The 22668-nt window shown below is 39.1% G+C and overlaps 1 pseudogene across 45 annotated transcripts in view; it reads left to right on the top strand.

Annotated features, from left to right (window-relative positions):
• Positions 1-22668, top strand: part of LOC106010905 (centromere protein I pseudogene) — a 194946-nt pseudogene that overhangs the window by 111424 nt on the left and 60854 nt on the right. For 12 of the 45 annotated variants that reach the window (XR_015444329.1, XR_015444336.1, XR_015444337.1 and 9 more), the window contains 3 exons: positions 9633-9771; positions 12820-12876; positions 14160-21857. The product of XR_015444329.1 is annotated as a centromere protein I pseudogene, transcript variant X1 (transcript). Of the gene's footprint in view, positions 1-9632; positions 9772-10912; positions 11005-12745; positions 21858-22668 lie in introns of those variants that run through there. The other 33 variants (XR_015444361.1, XR_015444359.1, XR_015444351.1 and 30 more) reach the window with 8 other exon arrangements.

The following is a 22668-nucleotide window of genomic DNA, read 5'->3' on the forward strand; positions in this document are numbered from 1 at the left end:
CCCACCAGCAGTGGAGCAGGGTTCCTCTTTCCCCACAGCCCCTCTAGCATTTGTTATTGGTTGATTTCATGATAACAGCCATTCTTTCTGGGATGAGGTGGAATCTCAGCTTGTTTGCATTTGCATCTCTCGAATGAAATGTTGAACATTTTTTCATATGTTTATTTGCTATTTCTAATTCTTTGAGAAATGTCTGTTCATTTCAGATGCCCATTTTTGGACTGGGTCTTTAAATTGGGGAGGTCTGATCTTTTTAAGTTCTTTATAGATTCTAGATAGTAGAATTTTGTCTGAGGAACAGCAGGTGAAAATTTTTTCCCACATTGTGGATTGTCTCTTCACACTGTTGGTGGTTTCTCTTGCTGTGCAGAAGCTTTTTAATAATAAGAGATCCCACTTGTTGATTGTTTGTGCTAGTTCATGGGCAACTGAGGTTTTGTTCATAAAATCTTTTCCTACACCAATGTCTTCAAGAATTCTACCAACCCTCTGTTCCAGGCGGTTCAGTGTTTCTATTTTAATATTTAGATCTTTCATCCATTTTGATTTTAGATTAGTGCATGGTGATACAGGTTTAGTTTTAATCTTTCACAAGTTGAAACCCATTATTTCCAGCACCATTTATTTAAAGAGGCCATCTTTCTTCCAGTGAGGAAAGGCTCCTTTGTCAAAGATAAGGTGGCTGAGTGTGTCTGGAGTTATTTCTGCATCTTCTAATCTGTTCCACTTGTCCTCAGGTCTCTTTCTTTACCAGTACCACGCTATTTTTATCACAGCAGCTTTGTAGTATAGTTTCAAGTTGGGGGTTGTAATACCCCCTGCCATGTCTCTGTTGCCTAGAATTGCTTTTGCTATTCTAGGTCTCTTCTTGTTCCAAATGAATTTTTGGATTGTTTTCTCACAGTCCATGAAATATGTTTCTGGAATTTCAATTGGGATTGCATTGAATCTATAAAGCAGTTTTGGAAGTATGGCCATTTTCACTATGTTGATTCTTCCTACCCAGGAGCAAGGGATTTCTTTCCATTTTCTGACATTGTCTTCAATCTCTCTTTTCAGAGTGCTATAGAGAAGAGGTCTTTGATTTCTTTTGTTAGGCTGATTCCTATGTATTTCAGTTTTTTGGATGCAAGTGTGAAAGGAATTGTTTGCCCTATTTCTCACTCAGTCTGTTGTTTCTGTAGAGGAAAGCTATTGATTTTTGTGTGTTGACCTTGTATCCAGCTACTTTACTGAATTTGGTTATTAAGTCTAGAAGACTTTTGGTGGAGTTCTTGAGGTCTTCTAAGAGTATCTTTGTCATCTGCAAATAATGACAATTTGACTTCTTCATTTTCTGTCTTTATTCCTTTTATTTCTTTCTCTTGTCTAATTGCTGTGGTTAATGTTTCCAAGACTATATATATTGAACAGGAGTGGTGATACTGGACATCCTTGTCTTGTTCCTGATTTTAGTGTGAAGAATTTCAGGTTTTGACCATTTAGTGTGATATTGGCTGTTGGTTTTTCATAGATGGCTGTTTTCAGATTGAGGTAGAGACTGTCTATTCCAATTTTTTTTAAGGTTTTTATCGTAAATGCATGTTGAATTTTGTCAAATGCTTTTTTCTGCATCTATTGAGATGATCATATGGTTTTTGTCCTTGGCTCTATTAATACAGTGTATTACATTGATTGATTTGTGTATGTTGAACCATCCCTGCATCCCTGAGTTGAATCCCATTTGGTCAGGTCGTATGATCTTCTTGCTGATCTTCTGCCTTCTATTTGCCAGTATCTTAGTAAGGATTTTTGCATCTATGTTCATTAGTGAGATTGGCCTATAGTTCTCTTTTTCGGTTGGGTCTTTCCTGCTTTGGGGATCAAGGTAGTGCTTGCTTCCAGGAATGAATTTGGGAGTACTGCTTCCCTTTCAATTTCATTGAAGAGTTTAAACAGTAGTGGCAGTAGTTCCTCTCTAAATGTCTTGTAGAATTCAGCAGTGAAGCCATCAGGACCAAGGCTTTTCTGGGTTGGTACATTTTTAATTACGTTATCTATTTCATTGATAGATATTGCGTTGTTTAGAATTAGATCTTATTTCAACTTTGGTAATTCATACATATCTAGGAATCTGTCCATTTCTTCTATGTTTTCTATCTTATTGGCGTATAGGTTCTCAAAGTAGGTATTGATGATCCTCTGGGTTTCTGCTGCGTCCGTCGTAATTTCACCCTTTTCATTCCTAATTGCATGGATTTGGGCCTTTTCTTTCCTTTTTTGGTAAGGTTGGCTAAGGGTTTTTCAATTTTGTTTCGAAGAACCAACTCTTGGCTTCATTGGTTTTTTGTATCATTCTCTTAGTCTCCTTTGCATTGATTTCTGCTCTGATCTTTATAATTTCCTCCCTTGTATGAGCTTTGGGTTTGTCCTGCTCTTCTTCTTCTAGAAACTTGAGGTTCAGCATCAGGTCGTTTAATTGGGGTTGCTCTGTTTTCCTAATATGAGTATTCACTGCTATGAATTTCCCTCATAAGACTGCTTTCATTGTGTTCCATAGATTCCGATATGTTGTATTGTCATTGTCATTTAATTGAAGGAACTGTCTGATTTCTTCTTTAATTTCCTCTGTGACCCATTGGTCATTCAGAAGTGTGTTGTTCAATTTCCATGTGTTTATGAATTTTTTGTGGTTTCTTTTGCTATTGATCTCCAATTTCATTGCACTATGAGCTGATAATATACAGGGGATAACTTCAATTCCTTTGTACCTACTTAAACATATTCTATGAGTGAGTATGTGGTATAGTTTGGAAAATGACCCATGTGCAGTTGAAAAGAATGTGTATTCTGATTTTCTGGAGTGGAATACTCTGTAAAAATCTGTTAAGTTCATTTGTTCTAGAGTTTGATTGAGTTCTAATATTTTGTTGCTTATTTTTTGTCTAGTTGATCTATTTGTGACGATTGAGTATTGAGGTCCCCCACTACTACTGTATTAGTGCTTATTTGATTTTTCATGTCCATTAGTATTTGTTTTATATAGTTGGGCACACTAGTGTTTGGTGCATATATGTTTATAATTGTCATCTCTTCCTCTTGGATTGTTCCCTTTACAAGGATGTAGTGTCCTTTATCTCTCTTAATCAGTGTTGGTTTGAAATCCACTTGATCTGCAAAGAGGATAGCTACTTCTGCTTTTTGGGGGGTTCCTGTCTCATGGAGTATTGTTTTCTATCCTTTAATTTTCAGTCTATGAGTTTCTTTTTGAATTAAATGTGTTTCTTGTATCCAGCATACTGTTGGATCTTCTTGACCCATCCTGCCAGTCTATTTCTTTTGATTGGTGAATTGAGACCATTAACATTGATGGTTATAACTGATATGTATTGACTTATCCTTGTCATGACTTTTTCTTTTTGTTGGATTCTCCCCCTTTGCATTTAATTTCTTGTCATTCCCAATGGATTCATTCTGCTGGGCTTCCTGGAATTGTGATCCTCATTGTCTTTTCCTAGGATATTGTCTAAAAGTTTTTGAAGTGCTGGTTTGGTATTCATGAAGTTCCTCAGGTGCTTTTTTTCATGAAAGTGTCTTATTTCTCTATCAGTTTTGAAAGATAGTTTTGCAGGGTACATCAATCTGGGTTGGAGGCTGTTTTCCTTTAGGCCTTGAAATACGTCACTCCAAGCCTTTCTTGCCTTGAGAGTTTGCATTGAGAAGTCTGCTGTGATTCTGATAGGCTCTCCTTTGTATGTGATTTATTTCTTTTCTCTAAAATTCTAATGGCTTGTAGAATTTTGTTCTTATTTTGGGTATCTGGAATCTTAACTATTGTATGCCTATGTGCAGATTTTTTTTGATCAAGGCTAGTTGGAGTCTTATGTGCCTCACTTATCTGTATGTCAAGTTCTTTTCCCCTGCTTGGGAAGATTTCTGCCATCACTTCTGTGAACAGTTTTTTATGTCATCTGCACTCTCTCCTGTTTCTTCTTTGACTCCCATCAGTCTTATGTTATTCTTCTTTGCATCATCTAGTAGCTGCTGAGTTGATTTCTGTGGTCCCTTGCTATTTTAAAGCAATTTTTCTTTTCCTGGTCACTAATTGCAATCTTATCTTGTATATCTGAAATTCTGTCCTCACATTGGCTCATTCTGCTGCGTAAACTTTCAGTGGAGTTTTTAATCTCCTGGAAATCTGTTTGCATCTGTTTTATAGATTCTGTTTGTTTTCTATGTTGGGATTCCATCATGTTCCTCAGCTCCTGTAATTCATCTGTGTCCTCTCTAGATTTAATAATCATGTCTTGCACTATGGGCACAATCTCTGATGTTATGTGAGAAATTATTTTTGATTTCATTTTTTCCAGATCTTCTTTCATTGCCAGTTCAGGGAGTCCAGGGGGTTGAGTATCAGATTGTTCTATCTCGTTTCCCTTTGGGGTTGCTTTAGGTGATCTGGAAGTCTGGTTTTGAGACTTGTTTACGTGTCTTCTCATTTCAACAGGGGGTAGGGGGAGTGTGCTGCTGGCGCTTCCATGGCTCACCTTCTTGGCCCTGGTACTGTGGCCTGGAAGGTTCACCTCCTCTGCACTGGGGGCAGCTCTGCTCCTAGGCCCTGTGGTGGCAGTCCAGTGGCCCAGAATGTTCTCCTCATCTGCTATGGGGACAGCTATGCTCCTCAGCGCTGGGGGTGGTGGTAGGACAGCCCAGAATGTTCACCTCCTCTGCGCTGGCAGCCCCTCTGCTCCTCGGCACTGGGGGCAATTTTATGGCAGCCTGGAAGCTAGAAATTTCTTTATATCTACCTCAAGGATGTCTCAAATGTATAGTGATTGAAATTAATATGCCAGAGTCATCTTCAGCTTCTCCACAACCTTCATAGTTGGTGTCCAGTTAGTTGCCAGATTACATAGATTCTACCCCTAACTGTCTTTCAGATCACTAACTTTGTACTCCTACTTGTGCTTAGTTGAGCTTAACTACCCCTTTTGTGAACGACTGCAATCCTTCAATGTGATTTCCAGGCCTCCTTACTCTCTTAAACATTACTACCAGAGTGGCATTCAAGGACACCTGCCAACTCTGAGCACTTTGTCTCTCCCTTCTGTAGTGCCCTGCCTCAAATCCTGTGTAATAACTGCCCTGTGAGATGTCAAAAGAGGGCCAGTGGCTATTTTATTAATAGACAAAGAATGTAGAAAGGACAAGAATTTATTTAGATCTAGGTAAACTGTACAGAGGGACAGCAGGTGAGTTCTCAAAAAAGGAAATCACAGAATGAGAGATTGGGATTTTTTTTTTTAATAAGAGTTTATCCAAAAAATGTCTTTTCTGGATCATCCAGCACCCACCAGATCTTTAGGAGCACTTGCATTGTGTTCAAAATTACATGTTTACAATTGCAGTTTTGACAAGATCATTTTCTCTGGCTTTCAGAGGTTATTTAACTTTAGATAAGGAGGTAATAGGGAGTTCTGGCAAGATGAATCAGGACTCACTTGGAGGAATGGATGGGGCTTACATCAAAAGATTTGTTGCTACCCGAGTTTGATCCCCAGTACCAAAAAAAAAAAAAAGATTTGTTGCTGTCTTATTGCCTACCAGAGTGGGCTGTCGTTTTTTTTTTGTTACCAGGGATCAAACTTGGGTCCTTGTGCTTGCAAGGCAGGCAGCAGAACCACTGAGCTAAATCCCCAGCCCCAGAGTGGGCTGTCTTTAACCAAAGCTTCTTTCTTAAGGGTTTTTAACCTTTTATTCTATGGGTAGCCACTACAATAAATAATCATCCAGTATGTTTTCTGTACCTTTGTTCATACTGTCCCATCTGCCACCCTATCACCTTTGTCTGTAAAACAGCCACAGTCCATTAAGGCTTGACTCAGATTCCATCTCTGCAAACCCATCTCTTCAGAAGCAGCGTGTGCATCTCCTGCTATAGATGTTCAGTAAATATTGAGTATACTTTTTTTAGCTTTTTCATCTATAAAATGGAAATAAGGTAGTCATTCTATGTATTTACATGGAAGCTATAAAAACACATGAGGGGGCCGGGGATTTAGCTCCGTGGTTCTGGCACCTGCCTCACAAGCACAAGGTCCCAAGTTCGATCCCCAGTACAAAAAAAAACCCACATGAGGTCATTTCTGAACAGTGTTTAATGTCGTCCTTTGTACAGACTTGAAATCCTGCATTAGTTCAATCTGGATCCTCTTTGGCAGCCTTAATGATGAAGTTAGCCAAATAAAGACTTGTGAGTTGATGTTTGCTCTGGCATAGGGAATATAACCTAACAGTCAACACTAGTCATCCACTATATAAAAACTAAAAACAAAGAAAGTGAGTAACTTTCAGTTACATTGAAATGTAGTCAACTCAGTTATTTGGAGTGGGTTGTCAGTGTTCTTTACCTGTCTGAAGTTTCAAGCCTTCATAAGAAGTCCAGATTCACTATTAATTATCATTAAGATACAATGTACTAAAAAAGGAGGAATTACCAGCTTTTAATGTTTAACATTGTCTGCATCTTTGTTTAAGCAAACATTGCATTTTTAGGTGTATAATGAGAAGCCAAAACTTTTTTTTTTTTTTTTTGGTACCGGGGATCAAACTCAGATCCTTGCGCTTGTGAGGCAGGCGCTGGAACCACTGAACTAAATCCCCAGCCCCCAAAACTTATTTTTTATTAACTTGCTAAATAGTAAGCATCTGTTTCTCTCTACTGAAGTTCAGTTTCTAGCCAACAACTGTGTCCACTTTTTACTGACCTCTATAATAATATCGAGTAGAAAAGCTGATGTGGCCTAAAAAGTTTGAAATTTATTAAAGGTGGATACCTATGGAAGTGAAAGACAGATATATTTACAAAATACATTTTGAACAAGATCTCCTTTTAGCTCCTTAGTGCCATATAAATTCTTACCTAACTGACATTTTATGGACATGGGGAAAATTTACATTCATTATTTTTAAAATGTATACACTAGTGATAAAAGAGGATGTGGGAGTTAAGGGAGAGAGTGTGGTGTTGTACAGGAGTCAAACACTGGAGGAAAGCAATTGAGAATGACAGATGAGGACTGATAAGAATTTGGATCTGATTTTAGATGTGTAAAGCCCATTGAAGATGAAATAAGAGCCATTGATAAAGTCCTTTAACAGAGTGAGTTTGTTTACACAGATTTGTGGCTCATGTATATGTGAACGTTCACTTTCCTGCCTGGATGTGCAGAAGTTAGGGAGGGACAGGAGTCATGGCTAAATAACATAAGGAAGAGACTGCACCTTAATGTTAGGATTTAGAAGGAGTTATTGGATCTGAGACCAGCAGAGCAAGACTGGCCACAGTTGCACCTAAATGACTTTTTTTTTTTTCCCCAAAAAACATTTATTAGTATATTTTAGATATACACAATAATAACATTCATCATGGGGAATTTGTACCTGTACATGATATATCTTATGTCCCCCCCCACACCTCTTAATACCACAAATCTAATCACTCCTAAAATTCTAGCATGGAATTTTGTAGTAGTGATTTTGTCATTGTTCCAGTTGCTTTTTTCAATAGTTGGTAGTATCTGGAATTTACAGAATACCTGTCTTCTTGAGAACTCAGTCTTGCAAACATTAAATCAAGACAGTAATTATTCTATATTCACAACTAGGAACTGAAAGGGGGTATTTCATGAAAAAAAGTACTCTGAATATTGTGGTCTGACTCCCTTTGTGGCTAACTTACACAAATTCTAAGAAAAGAATGAGGACTTCGGATGATATACTACCCCCCAAAGATGTTCCTAGGGCTTTTTCCACTGTTCAGTCATGATTTGAGATCTTCAGAATCACTTCAACCTCAATTTTATCATCTTATTTCTCTCACTGACACCAGCACCAGCTCAAGGGAGAAATCCTCCATTATGCAGTTAAGCTCACTTGTGTAGCTGGCTCTCTCATCTAGTCTCCATTTTCAGTTTATTTTGTGTATCAGACGTAAAGCTAAGTCTTCATGGCTCTTCCTCTGGCTCCTCTCTTAAATCTTCATTTTACATCACCAGTGTAGTTCCCACTTACCAGTTGCAGTGTGACCACAAGGTTTTAAATCAGCATTTTTCTGTAACATCCTACACAGGTATAATACAGGCCAAGAACAGTGGCTCTGAGCCAACTCTGCCTCCTAAAAGCTATATGCACTTAAGCTAATTACTAAATATCTTTGTGCCTCAATCTCTTTGTACAATGAGACCCCTGCTTCATAGCATTTTTAGGGAGATTAAATAGTTTAAGCCGAGTGTGGCAGCTCACACCTGTAATCCCAGCACTCAGGAGGCTGAGACAAGAGGATCACTGCAAGTTTGAGGCCAGCCTGGGCTACATAGTGAGTTCAGGGCCAGCCTGAACTACAAAGTGAGACCCTGTCTCAAAAAACCAATATACAAAAACAAAAAGAAACATTCTTATCAAAAATTAAGTGGTTTAACTATTATTATTATATCTTCTACAAGTGTCATGAATGTCATGAGATGATGTGTATTAGATATTTAGAACATTTTGAAATAGCTCAGTAAATAGTAACTATTGGTATAGTTGTTTTGGCTTAGAAAGGAAAAGTTGCCACTGTTGACAGTAGGAGTTAAGGGTAGGTACAGCTGCTCAACATGCATATCCCTGGTTTAATCTCAGCCCCAAATCTTGTCTACTTTCTTGGTTTGCTGACTTCACACTGCCACTGCAGGCTTCCTGTACAAATAACATGGCCCTCCTGAATGCCTCCAGAGATCATTAAACTCTCACAGTTTCTACAAAGACCTTAAATGAGATACAGAGTCTCGTCCCTGTCTTGGAGTAAATATGTATACACACATATGATACTTTTCTCCCCTTTTAAAAAGTGGCCTGCCTCATCTGTAAGGCATTCGAAGTTGTAGAGGTTATGGAATACAGTTGCAAGATAATCAGGTCATCCTTTTGTTTGTACAGAAGTATATCCTAATCCCCAACCTCCATTGGATTTGAAAAAATAGTTGTATGAGTTATCTAGTTATTTGTGAAATTAAGGTTCAAAGTGAAAGGTGCCTAGCGGATCATGTCAAAAAGCATTAAACAGAGCAACCCTTAGCATTGTATGCCTAAGAATTAAAAATAAGCTATTTATATAATAATCCCAATATCTCATTTCTTTTTGTCCAAATTCAACATTATTACTTCCTAGAAACTTCCTTTGTATATGTATCTACATACTTCGTGTGTGTGTGTGTGTGCGTGCGTGCATGTGTGTGTGCGTGCGTGCATGTGTGTGTGCGTGTGTGGTTGCTTGTGTGTACTGGTATGTAATACTGCTTTTCAGGCTTCCTTCCTCTTATGTCATATGTATCAGACAGAAGGATCTAAACTTGTCAAGCCTCATCATTTGTTAATCAGAGAAGTGTACTTTCCACTGAAATAAATGTTCAGTCATTAAATATTTCCAAACTCCTCTGGCTTTTAAAGTTGTATAGTATTTTCTGTTTTTTCTCTAAATATATTGAAAAGTTTAAAGTTTTTTGTTTTTTATAAACAAGGCTTTTAGTATTTTAGGTGATAAGCCAGTGTTAGGGAAGATTTGTCATGGTTTAAAAAATAACATAAGCATTTCTTACCTTTTTTTTTTGCAGATTAATCTCTTTGTGATATTTTAAAATCAAGGCAGAACCTCCAATTACAAGATTGTACTTAAAACTTTTGAGAGATGTAGTTTTGAATACCACTACCCTCTTGAAGTTCAACCTATTTTTCTTGGGATCAGCCAGTGAGGTAAGTGTGGTCACTTTGGACATGAAAATATACTATTGCTAATCCACTTTTAAAGATTAATAGACTTTATTTTTATTTATAGAACTAACTCTAAACCGTATATTTTCAGTGTCTTCCCAACTCTTCTCTTGGAGATTACATCCAATTTTAACATCCTGTTTGGGTTATGAGGATTCCCTGCCCTAGTGTCTATTGATTTTTTCCTGATTTTTTTTCTCCATGTCACGTCACATCATTTCCCTCTATTGGGCTTGTGTGAGCCTACTTTGTGTCTACTGCTGAGCATTAAACTTTGAGTAAGATGACTTATGTCCTAGCCCTAGACCTGCCATTTGGCATTCTATGCAAGTTAGTTTCTCTAAGATCCAGTTTTTGGTTTGCTTTGGTTTGATTTTTCTCAATTTATGTGGCATACTCCTATAATCCCAGCACTCTGTGAGGCTGAGGTAAAATTGAAATTTCAAGCCCAGTATAGGCAACTTAGTGATTTAGTGAGGCCCTGTCTCAAAATATAAAAAGGCTGGAGATGTAGCTCAGGACAAAAGCCTTGAGTTCAATCTTCAGTATAATCAATGGGAAAAAAAATTCTCTCTGCTTCCCTACTTCCATGATGTGAGAAGTTCTCCACCATGCCCCTGTGCCATGCCATACTGCCTTGAAGGCAGCCAACTGTGGACTGAAAACCTCTGCAAACTATCCTAAACTGGACACTAATGGACACAGACAAAAAAAGCCCCAAATAAAACCATTCTTGTCTAGTAAAAGGACCTAGAAAAGAGCAGCCATGCCAGAGAGAAAAATGTAATACAGTAACCACTCCATTCCTCCAAAACACACACACACGGCTCCACACCCCCACTGCTCCAATGGACCTCCACCTTTGCCAGACTTCAGGAAGCCATCCCTCCCTAGCCTCTATACCTGGGAGATGTAGAAGGAAGAATGGAGACCCAAGGTTTTCATCCCTATTGGTGGTAGTAAGCACCCTTCCCAAAGGTGTTAGCTGAGACCAATCTGGAACCTAGAGCCCCAACTCCACTGGTGGTAAAGAGGCATTGTCTTCTTCTTTCCTGGGGCGTATGAGATGAGGCTTAATGGAGTGAAGAATTTGATGACCCCTTGTTTCCCCTTCATTGGCCAGGGTGGATCCAGCAGAGACCAATGGAGAGCTTACTCATCTGCCCCTACCCAGGTGTACTAAGATTCTCCTTCTTCCCCCGGTGTCTATAAAGGGTGAGCAGAGAAACAAGACTTCCACCCCACCTGCCAGTCATGAAGTGGTAACCCTTTCATCCACTGGATTAGTGTCAGAGGAGGCTGCTAAATCACAAGATTTAAACAAGCCCCTGAGACTTATACAAAATATCTGTGTTCCAGTTGAAAATCATTTGGCATACCAAGAACCAGGAAGGCGTCAAACTAAGTGGAATAATGAGCAAATGCCAATACTGAGAAGATATGGAATTATCTGACAAGAATTTTAAAGCAGTCATCATAAAAATTTTTCAAGAAATTACAAATACTCTTGAAACAAGTGAAAAAAGTGAAGTCTTGTTGAGGAAATAGGAAATCTTGAAATACAGTAGACCTTTGACTTATGAACTCAATTCCTTCCTGAGAGGTGGTTGTAACTCAAGTTGGTCAATTGCCTTCAAAGTCTCTCTCCTGTATAATTTTAGGCCACACTTTCTTCCAGGCAGATATCAAATGTCCTTAGAGAGATACTGGCTCAGGATTTCTCAACCTCACACAGGAAAGGATGTTGTAATGTTCCTCCCAGAACTCTTTAAGGGTTAAATCTGTATCTCAGACCATCTGGTGGCCAGCATTCAGGTCGTAATTCAAGACTTTGGTCATAAGTTAAAACCTAAATTCCATTTGTAACCCAAGTTCATATGTCAGACCAGCCATAACTCCAGGGTCCACTGTGAATAAATATAACCAAATTTTAGATCTAAAAAATACAATAATAAAAATTGAAATGCTTGATGAATAGGTGCATAGTTAGTAATGGAAAGAATCAGTGAGTTTGCAGACATGACAATAAAAACTATCCAATCTCAACAACGGGAAGGAAATAGCTCAGAAAAGATAGATGAACAGGGCTGGGCATGGTAATCCATGCCTGTGGTCCCAGATACTCAAGAGTCCAAGGCAGGAGATTGACAGTTTGGGGCCAGCCTGGGCAACTTAGTGAGACCTTGTCTTAAAAAAAAAAAAAAGTGCTCTCTTCGGCAGCATATATACTAAAAATAAATAAAAATAAAAATTAATAGAGCTGTAGAGACTGGTGGGAACTTTTTTTATTTTTGGTACCAGGGATCAAACTCGGGTCCTTGCACTTGCAAGGCAGGCAGCAGAACCACTGAGCTAAATCCCCGGCCCTATTTTTTTTAATTAAAATTTGTGTCATCAGAGTTCCAGAAGCAGAAAGAAGGGTGAGCTGAAAAGTATTTAAAGAAATAATGACTAAAATTTTCCAAAAACTGGCAAAAACCATACATTTAGAGATGGAAAAAGTGTAGCAAACCTCAAATAGGATAAACCCAAAAAACTTCATGTTAAGACAAACCATGGTAGGGCCGGGGATTTAGCTCAGTGGTTTCGCTGCCTGCTACACAAGCGCAAAGACCCGAATTCAGTCCCCGGTACCCCCCCCCCCCCAAAAAAAGACAAACTATGGTCAAATTTCTGAAAAATAAAGTCTTAAAAGAAGCTAGTCAAAAAATTAATTAATTAATTAATTAATTAATTAAACAGATAAAAGAAGCTAGTCAGAAATGACAGTTTACCTACAGGGAAAGACAGTCCCAATGACAGTGTCTTTCTGAAACCATGAAGTCCAGAAGAAAGTGACAAAACATGTTTCAAGTGCTGAAAAGTCTACATCCAACAAAAATGTCTTGTATGAATGAAGAAGTTAAGGCACTTAAAAGCTGCTTTTTTTTCCATTAATTTTATTGGTACATTTTAGGTATACAATACAGTTACATTCATCATTGGGATCTTGTACCTTTACGTGATATATCTTGGTTCTTATTTTAAAAGCCCCTTTTGCTGAAAGCACTGATTCCATTTGGGCCTGCAGATGTAACTACAAACAAGGTAAGTTTGGCATTTCTGCATTCCTATTATTTCCTGACTCCTTTCTACCTTAAACTTGGGGTCAGATCCCTGCCTAACTCCACACTTAGACATGATAATCATTTAAGGAGTGTTAAACTGATAATACAAGTTTGACTAGCCCTAACTTTATCCAGTCTTTCTGCTGTCCTTCAACACTGAAGGCATCAAGATAAAAGTAAGATTATTTTCAAGATTTACAAGGCTGGGCTGGGAATTTAGCTCAGTGGTTCTGCTGCCTGCCTCACAAGTGCAAGGTCCCAAGTTTGATCCCAGTACCAAAAAAAAAAAAAATTTACAGGTACATCATAATCAACAGATTATCACCCACCAGCTTTTACTTTTGTGTATGTGCAAGGGATTTGTTTGTTTGGGTTTTTTTGGTGGTGTGGGGGGTTGATCCCAGGGCCTTTACACTGAGCTACATCCTCATCCCTTTTTATTTTTAATTTTGAGACAGTCTTGCTAAATCGCTAAGTTGCCCAGGGTGGGCTTGAATTTGCAGTCCTCCTGCCTCAGCCTCTGAGTGCCGGGATTACAGGCATATACCACCATGCCCAGCAACCACTAGCTTTTACAGCATCCTGTTTCAGACCACTAGAGTGGCACCTAAAAGTCTCCAGTCACTGCCCTAAACCTGAAGGAGGACCCAGTCACTGACCCACCTAACTCCTGTTTTTCCCCCCTTGCCTGTTTTCTCTGAGTCATTTCTTCTCCCAGCTTATCTCAGGCTCTAGGAACTACAAGCCTTGCAGGCAGTCATCTTCCCCGACACTAACATGATCCTGTAGAAACAGACTTGAGATAGTGATCAACTAAACCCCAGTTTGACTAAGAGTGCCTGACTCTGCATACTTTGCCCTGTACTGTAGTTCTTCCACTGTGTAATCCTGGAGCTGCTGTCAATGCCTTGAATGCAGGTTTCTTAGGTCAGTAGACCTACTAGAATTTGGTATGACTACATCAAAAATAAATTCTTTTCAGTTTTACTTACATACATGCACATGTACATACACACACAGAAAAGAAGAGAGGTTCCACGTGTGGTTTAAAAGGGGAAATAACTGTTAGTATAATCATGTTTATTTTTAGTAAATAGTTACAGGCAGTGGGTGAAAAATTATCCCTAACCACTTCATAACAAGTTAAACCAATCTCGAGCTAATTTTTGTCTCATATTTATTAAACATTTGTTAGCAAGCACAGACAAGGTACTGCATTCCATCTATTCTGAATTTTATTAAATCCTAACTCTGCCCTTTCAGATTCTGCAACCCATGACCTTGCATGAAAGATTCACTGGAGCAGATAGAACAATATTTCAGAGCCATAATTCTGTCACCCTTATAGTAGGCATCAGGCAACTGGAAGTCCTCCAACCATATACCATCCTAATAGTCCAACTCTTTGCTACTTGTTCATGCAAGGATGGGAGAGTCTTTTAAATATTTTAGCCAGTCCACATATCTTGGGAATCAGTAATACTATCAGTGAGAACCCAGTGTTTGCATCCTGAAGGCGATTTTTGGATTCTGGAAGTTGCAGGGCCTAAGAGGGTATCAGAATATATACAATAATGTTGCCTCAAAAGAGAGTTGAGAATTCCCATGCACAAAGTAGAACTTCACAAGTTAGGAATACTTTTCAAACCAATCTCTCAGCCTGGAAAGTAAAACAGAAACCAAGTGACTCAAAGACCATCTTGAAACAAAATCCAGCAGCAGCTCATGAACAAATGGATGATCAAGCTGAAGACACTCTCCAAATAGCAATGGGATACTTTGAGAAAGATTCCATTAAAACTTCATGCAATAAAGATAAAATTTTGGAAAAACACTTGAAAACTGTGGAAAGTGTGGCTTGGAAAAATGGGTTAGCTCCAGAAGCAATAGGCATTTTATTGAATGTGGCACTCAATGGCAAATTTGGAAATGCTGTAAACACACGGATATTGAAGTGTATGGTTCCAACAACTTTAATATCAGAAGATTCTGTGGTTAAAGCAGTATCCTGGCTTTGTGTTGGCAAGTGTTCTCGTAGCACCAAGGTACTTTTTTATCGTTGGTTGGTTGCAATGTTTGACTTCATTGATCATAAAGAACAAATTAACCTGCTTTATGGCTTCTTTTTAGCTTCATTGCAAGATGATGTACTGTGTCCTTATGTCTGCCACTTGCTATATTTACTCACCAAAAAAGAAAATGTTAAACCATTTCGTGTGAGAAAACTGCTTGATCTTCAAGCCAAAATGGGAATGCAACCACATCTCCAGTCTTTGTTATCACTGTATAAGTTCTTTGTTCCTACTTTGATTTCTGTATCTTTGCCTATAAGGAAGAAGATCTACTTTAAGAACTCAGGGGATCTGTGGGATTCAGCTGTGCTTGCTGTGAGACTTAGAAACAAGGGACTTTTTTCAGAACCTCTAAAACTGACATTGAGTCCAACTAATTGCCATCCTTTAAAAAGAAAATGGAATTCTCATTCAGTTATACCGGTGCTAAATTCTAGTAGCTGCACTAAAGGATGTGCAAAAAAGGAGATGAGTCTTTCCGAGTGTCTCAGTTGTGATAAATCACTTCCACTAGAAAGGCTTCAGAGCTTCCCTCTACTCTTAGAAAACATTCATTGCTTAGAGCTGCCCTCTCAGATGGGCTCAGTGCTAAACAGCGCTCTGCTACTTCACTATATTAATTGTGTCAGAGATGAGTCACTCTTACTGAGGCTTTACCACTGGTTGAGTCAGACATTACAAAAAGAATGTATTTGGTATAAAGTGAATAGTTATGAACACAGAAAAGAGTTTACCAACTTGCTGGACACCATCATCAGGGCAGAGTGCTTCTTACAAGAGGGGTTTTATTCCTGTGAAGCTTTCCTGTATAAGAGCACTCCTCTCTGGGATGGCCTGTGTTGTCAGTCACAGTTCCTTCAGCTTGTGAGCTGGATTCCTTTTAGTAGCTTCTCTGAGGTGAAGCCACTACTTTTTGACCATCTGGCACAGCTCTTCTTGACATCAACCATTTATTTCAAATGTAGTGTTCTTCAGAGTCTGAAAGAGTTACTACAGAATTGGCTGTTGTGGCTTTCTGTGGACAGCCACATGAAGCCTATGATGGGCAGTCCTCTAGAGACAACTTTGGATGAATCCATGAACTCGGTGTCTAAACTGATTCACTATGTAGGAAGGCTGTCTACCACTGCAATGCGCTTGGAGAGCAACAGTACTTTCCTTCTGTACTTTATTTTGGATTTCTATGAGAAGGTATGTGACATATATGTAAATCATGACCTTCCATTAGTGATGTTGTTTCCTCCCAGGATCTTCTATTCTTCACTTCTCAGCCTGGATACCAGTATCTTGAACCAGCTTTCTTATATTATGCATAGGTATCATAAAAATTTTATTGCTGCAAAGAAGAATGAGTTGGTACAAAAGACAAAATCAGAGTTCAGTTTCAGCACCAAGACTTGTCAAGAGTTTAATCACTGTTTGACAACTATGATTGGTTGCTTGTGGATATCCAAACCTTTTGAGAAAGGAATATATATTGACCCCAAAATCCTAGAAAAAACTGGAGTAGCAGAGTATAAAAACAGCTTAAATTTAGCCCATCACCCTTCTCTGTTGAGCTATGCTGCTTTCTTTTTGCTACAGGAAAGCCCAGAAGAAAAGACAGTAAACATGAGCTCTATTTGGGGGAAGAAATGGAATTGGTATTTGGACTATTTATTTTCAGAGGGATTCCAGGGCTTGAAATTTTTCATAAGAAATAGTATTCATCATTCTTCTGTCCCTCGATCAGAAAGTATAACCACAATGATGAACATTAAATAATGACACCTTGCATAAACAAACTTGAGAACACCAGACTAACCCTTTCCTTGTTGCTGGAGAGGCCAGCTACCTCAGCTTGAGTTGATTCACTACTTGGATTCACTAACAGACTACTATCTTCAAGAAGTATAGACTGGCCTTCTGACCATGGCTCAGGAGAAACTTGGTGTAACTAACTTAATTTTTTCAGGAGTTAGATTTTTAACCTACATGTGAAAAATCACCTTTTCATCATCAGGCCCTGCCTTCTACCAAATTATACATGAAGAGACACATGCTTTGTGGTGGGATTTTTTTTTTTTTTTTTTACATTTTTGTGTACTATCAGCTGCATTGGTGGAAGACAGCAGGTAATACAGAGTGGTAGTTAATTCACAGACATACTCATCAAAATGTTCTGCTTTCTCAGTGAAAGCTCTGCAGATACTGCCATTTTTCTTAAATGAATAGTACCAGCACCAAATTAATGGAATATAATGTTTATGACTCTAGAATCCTGAAGTAGCTGATGGCTTCTTAGGCCTTTACTGATAGCAGTTTAAAGGGGGAAGGAAGGAGAGAATTATGAGGATAATCAAGATATTATTTCTGTTAATCCTGGTTTGATTTCATGGAACTGCTGTATTTATGTGTATGTATCTAGGTTTTTTCGGGGGGCTTTTGGTACTGGGAATCAAACTCGGGTCCTTGCACTTGCGAGGCAGGCGGCAGCACCACTGAGCTAAATCCCCGGCCCCTAGTTTTTAAATATTCAAGCCTATACACTTTAACTGCATCTTTTTTTGTTTGTTTGTTTTTTGGGGGGTTTTGGGGGTTTTTTTGGTACCGGGGATCGAACTCGGGTCCTTGCGCTTGCAAGGCAGTCGACGGAACCACTGGGCTAAATCCCCGGCCCATCTGCATCTTTATTTGCAAAAGTAATTCTGAAGCTTTAAAAATTTTTCATAGTAACTAGAATTATATTGCTTAAATTTTACTATAAAATTTTGTTTCAGTGCATCTGAATAACTCCCCCGACCCTTTTAGTAAAATTCATATCATTTGAGAGGGGAAAAAATGAGTACCTGTTTCTAACATCCATTATGAATACTAACCATTAATTTCAACAATGAAAATTCATTTTTGATATCTTGTATATAAAATAGAGTGATCTTTGGCATTAAGATGAGATTGCCTGATAAGACCACTAGGCCATCCTGAAATATGAGTTTCTGATTAGGGCAACTGCATCTTGAATGCTAACTTAATCCATTCATGATATCATACTGTCTATGTTGAAGAATTCCAACATACATATGCAAACATTATAATATTTATGAAGAATATACTATAAGGTACTTTCCTCCACGTGAGAATCGTTATCCTTGTTTTATAGAAGTAGAAATTAAGCTCAGAGATTCTAGATCACTTTCCACAGGGAGGAGGGCTCTTCCTCTGTCATGGGACCCAAGTTAGAAACCCTTGTGTGGTACTGAGAGATGTCTCTGCTAGTTAAGCCTGAGTGGCTTTGTGATTTGTACTGACTGCTGTTGGAAAGACCTTAGGAGATCCTCAAGCTGAGAGATGGTGACGGTGACCTTTGAGGATGTGGCTGTGAATTTCACAGTGGAGTAGACTGCTAAATCCTTCTCAAAAGAAGCTCTACATAGATGTGATGCAGGATACCTTTAGGAATCTGGCTGCTGTGGGAAGAAAATGGGAGGACCAGCAAGTTGAAGATGAATGCAGAAATTCCAGGAGAAATCTAAGAAGTCAAAAGGTAGACACCATCAATATAAAATATGGAACCAATGTGAAGAAAACTTCAGCTCAACTCCAGGTCCTATAGTGAACATGAAACCACCTAGTTTAAAACTAGGGGACAGCATTATGTGTAGAGAAATCCTGATGAGTCTTATCTCTAAATGTGCCCATCACAGCTCACAATAAACTCAAACCATGAGAGTATCAGCAATTTGGAGAGACGATGTATAAATGTGAGGAACGTAAGGAAACCTGCAATTATTTCCAGTGCTTTGTGAATCATACAGGGACAAACAAAACCTTAGGGATATAAGCAGTGTGGGAAATCCTTTATTTCTTCCATTTACATTCAGATACATAAAAGAACTCACACTGGAGAGAAACCTTTTATATGTAATATGGGAGACCCTTTGCTTAAAAAAAAAAAAAAGATGGTTTCGTAAACATGAAAGAACTCACTGTGGGGAGAAACTATGTATATAAGCAATGTGGGAAACCATTCAGTAAAGCCATTATAAAATTCACGAAAAAATGCACAATGAGAGACTGCCCCAGCCAAATCCAATAAATATTTGTTAGAAAGTATAACATGGAGTATTCATTGAAATCAAAGAACATCTAGGAATGTAAATTTTACATCCTTGAAACCAAGAAACTGTATTTTCTTGAAATTCAACTACATATTTTTTTTCAATCCTGCAACCTTTATTTTTGAGGAGAAAAAATTCCCAAATGATCACCCTTTCATACCTCCACTCTTTTTTTGTTTGGGTTTTTGTTTCTGTATTTTGACATCAGGTCTCACTGTGTAGTTCAGGCTGGCCTTGAACTTACTGTGAAGGGCAGGCTGGCCTCAAACTCAAATTATCCTCCTACCTCAGCCTCTGGAGTGCTGGGATTATAGGCATGTGCCACCACACCCAGCCATACCTTCACTCTTGCCACCCTTTTCATGTATTTAAATACCTGTGATACCTTATAAAGCTTTTGTAGTGGGTTTGAGTGGTACCCCCAAAAAAGATGAGCACCTGTCCACTGTAACCTGAAAACATGATCTTATTTGGAAAAAGGATCTAGGTAGATACAATTAAATTACAGATCTCAAAATGAGATCATCTTAAGGGCTGGGAATTTAGCTCTGGTTCTGCCACCTGCCTTGTAAGCGCAAGGTCCGGAGTTCAATCCCCAGTTCCAAAAAAAAAGGAGATCATTTTAGATTTTCCAAATGGGCTCTAAATAAAGAGAAAACTACAAGAACACTAAAGCAGAGATTGGAGTTTTACAGCCACAAGCCAAGGTATGCCTAGAGCCATCGGACACAAATAAGTAAAAGATTTGCTCCTAGACATTCTTATACAGAGCATGGCCCTGTTGACACCTTGATTTTGGAATTTCTTATTTTTTCTTTTTTTGTTTTTTTGGTACCGGGGATCAAACTCGGGACCTTGTACGTTCGAGGCAGGCAGCAGAACCACTGAGCTAAATCCCCAGCTGTAATTGTTTTTTAATCCAGGTTGGATTGAAGGTATAAAATGTCAAATCTCTTAGTCCTATGTTACAATCTCTATCCTGCGTATGCCTTGGTCATTTAAGCACAGGTTTTGCCTCTGGATCTAAGTTTGGCCATCTCTAAAATTATAGTAAGTCAAAACATCCCAAATTGGTAATTGAGGAATGCTGTTTCAAAGGACATAAATGTATGTGCTCTGCAGCCCCAACCCTCATGCCCATCAAAACCAGGGACTTAGGGTGAGTGGGTAATTATATTATTTAGGGCTCTCTAGATGGATAGAATCTATTGAGAAGGGGAGCAGAAATTGCATATTCATGCAAGATGATTTAATAGATAAACTTTTAGGACAATGGGTAGACAAGTTCACAGTGGCCACCTGCATGCTAGAGAGCCAGGGGATCTAGTAGCTGTGCAATTCAAGAACCTGGAAGCAAAGAACTAGAGAGATCAAAGATGCAGCACCAGTCTGAGGCTGAAAATATGAAAGGTCCCTGAAGTTACTGAGTTAAAAGGCTGAAGAATCTGGAGTTTGAAATCCATAGGTAATAACAGTAGCAAAGAACACCCCCATGCAAGCAGAATGGAGCTTTTTAAAATAAGACCACTGGGCTGGGGATTTAGCTCAGTGGCACCATGTCTGCCTTGCAAGCCCAAGATCCTGAGTTCAATCCCCAGTACCAAAAAGAAAAAAATACAGACCACCTTCCTTTTTCCTTTTCTTTCATTCCATCCAGGCTACAAGACTATTGGATGGTGCCACCCACAATCCCTCTCAATTTGCTGGCCTACAGGCAAATTATCTCTGAAAATATTTCACAGAGATATCCAGAGTGTTTTATTATTCTGTTAGGCATTTCTTAATCCAGTGAAATTGATATATCACAATTAATGGTCACAATCCACCCCTTGTCATTGACAACCAGACACATCTGTTTAAAGCATACTTAATCTCAAAGACAATAACAAGTTCATAATTCCATCTAACATGATACAACTATCTTGCATACAACTCTGAAAACAATAATTTCTTACCCCCAACATCTCCACAGTTTTAGCATTTTTCAAAAGCTAAGTCAAAGTCTCCTCTGATACTGAAGGCAAACTCTTAGCTGTGATCTATAAAAATCAAAAACAAGTTATCAAATCCCAAAGTACAATGGCACAGGGTAAACATTCCTATTTCAAAGGGGGATAGAAAAGAATTAGACCAAAGCAAGACAAAAGCCAAGCAGGACAAACATTAAGCCAATATGCCACATCTGGAGCACATGGTGGTGAGCTGTGAGTTCCAGATGGTTTGAGCAGTCCCACCCTATGGCCTTGCTAGTTGCTGCTCACATGGCTTCTTTCCTGGGCTAGCTCCATTCTTGGCCTGTGGCATTCCTCAACAGCTGTTCCATGTTCCCACAATCTTTGTCTTTTCTGGGGTCTTCACTATGCCTTTGGACTCATTCCCATAGATTCATACACTGCCCTCTCAGTTGCTCCTTGCCTACTCTCCAGATTCCTTTGAAATCTAGGTAAGAGCTTCCCTGCTCCCATAACTCTTGAATTCTGCATACCAGTAAAATCAGCATCACTTGAATGATGCCAGTGTCAGCAAAAGCAGTAGCCAGGTCCCCTTGGACTATGGCTGGGGCAGCCTGTAAGTGCCTGGATGTCTGAAAACAGTGAAATGAATCCCAAGGAACCAATTTCCTAAGAGGCCCTTCTCAAGCAAAGATTGTATGGATTTTCTTCTCAATGAAAGATTTGACACTTGCACCCTTGAACCTATAATTGGGTGAGGGCTTGCTGATTTCTGAAGTGCTCTCAAGGCATCTTTCTTGTCCCTATAGGAAGTATTTGATTTCTTTTTCATGGCACCAATTTCTTTACTCTTTTTTTTTTTTGGTACCGGGGATTGAACTCGGGTCCTTGCACTTGCACAGCGGGCGACGAAACCACTAAGCTAAATCCCTGGCCCTGTGGCGCCAATTTCTTCAGGAACAATAATTTCTTTGGCCCCACCTTTATATGTGGTTTGTTTGGGGCCAAAATTTGTTTTTCAAATACTTTTCTGGGTTTTACTGCTGGTTCTCACTATACATCTGACCAGCAGCTAGCAGTGCCCATGTAACAGCCTGAAAGTTAGGCTGCCTTGAAATTTCTTCCACCAGATGAATTAGCCCTTAAACTCAGCCTCCTACACTCTCATGACATTGGCCAGAGTGTAACATGCATGGCCTCTGGTCCTCTTTTCAATAGAGTCTTGGTTCCCAGCTGACATCTCCAAAGCCTGGCCTTTACTGTTTTCTTATCACCATTCTCGGCTTCTGAGATCCAACCAGAATCACCTATCCAGCTCTGCCTACATGCAGCATTCTTGGACTTTGCTAGCCTGCATCTTCAAATCTTTCCAAACTCCTACAAACTAGTTCAAAAGGCTTCTGAACCACACAGTCACATACAGTCACAGCAACAGCTCCACTCCTAGTACCAATTTTCCGGATAAGTCAGCTTTCCAGCTGCTGGGACACAATGCTTGACACCCACAATTTAAGATGAGGTTTATTTGGCTCACAGTCTCAGGGAATTCCACCCATAGTCATCTGGATCCAAGAAAGAAGTATCATGGTGGAAAGACATGGCAGAGCAAAGCTGCTTAGTTCATAGTGGGCTGGAAGCAGAGGAGAGAAAC

The sequence above is a fragment of the Heterocephalus glaber genome, unplaced genomic scaffold (assembly GCF_053883595.1).
Source record: "Heterocephalus glaber isolate CG9 unplaced genomic scaffold, H.glaber_assembly_v1.0 deba00001600, whole genome shotgun sequence".
NCBI lineage: Eukaryota > Metazoa > Chordata > Mammalia > Rodentia > Bathyergidae > Heterocephalus > Heterocephalus glaber.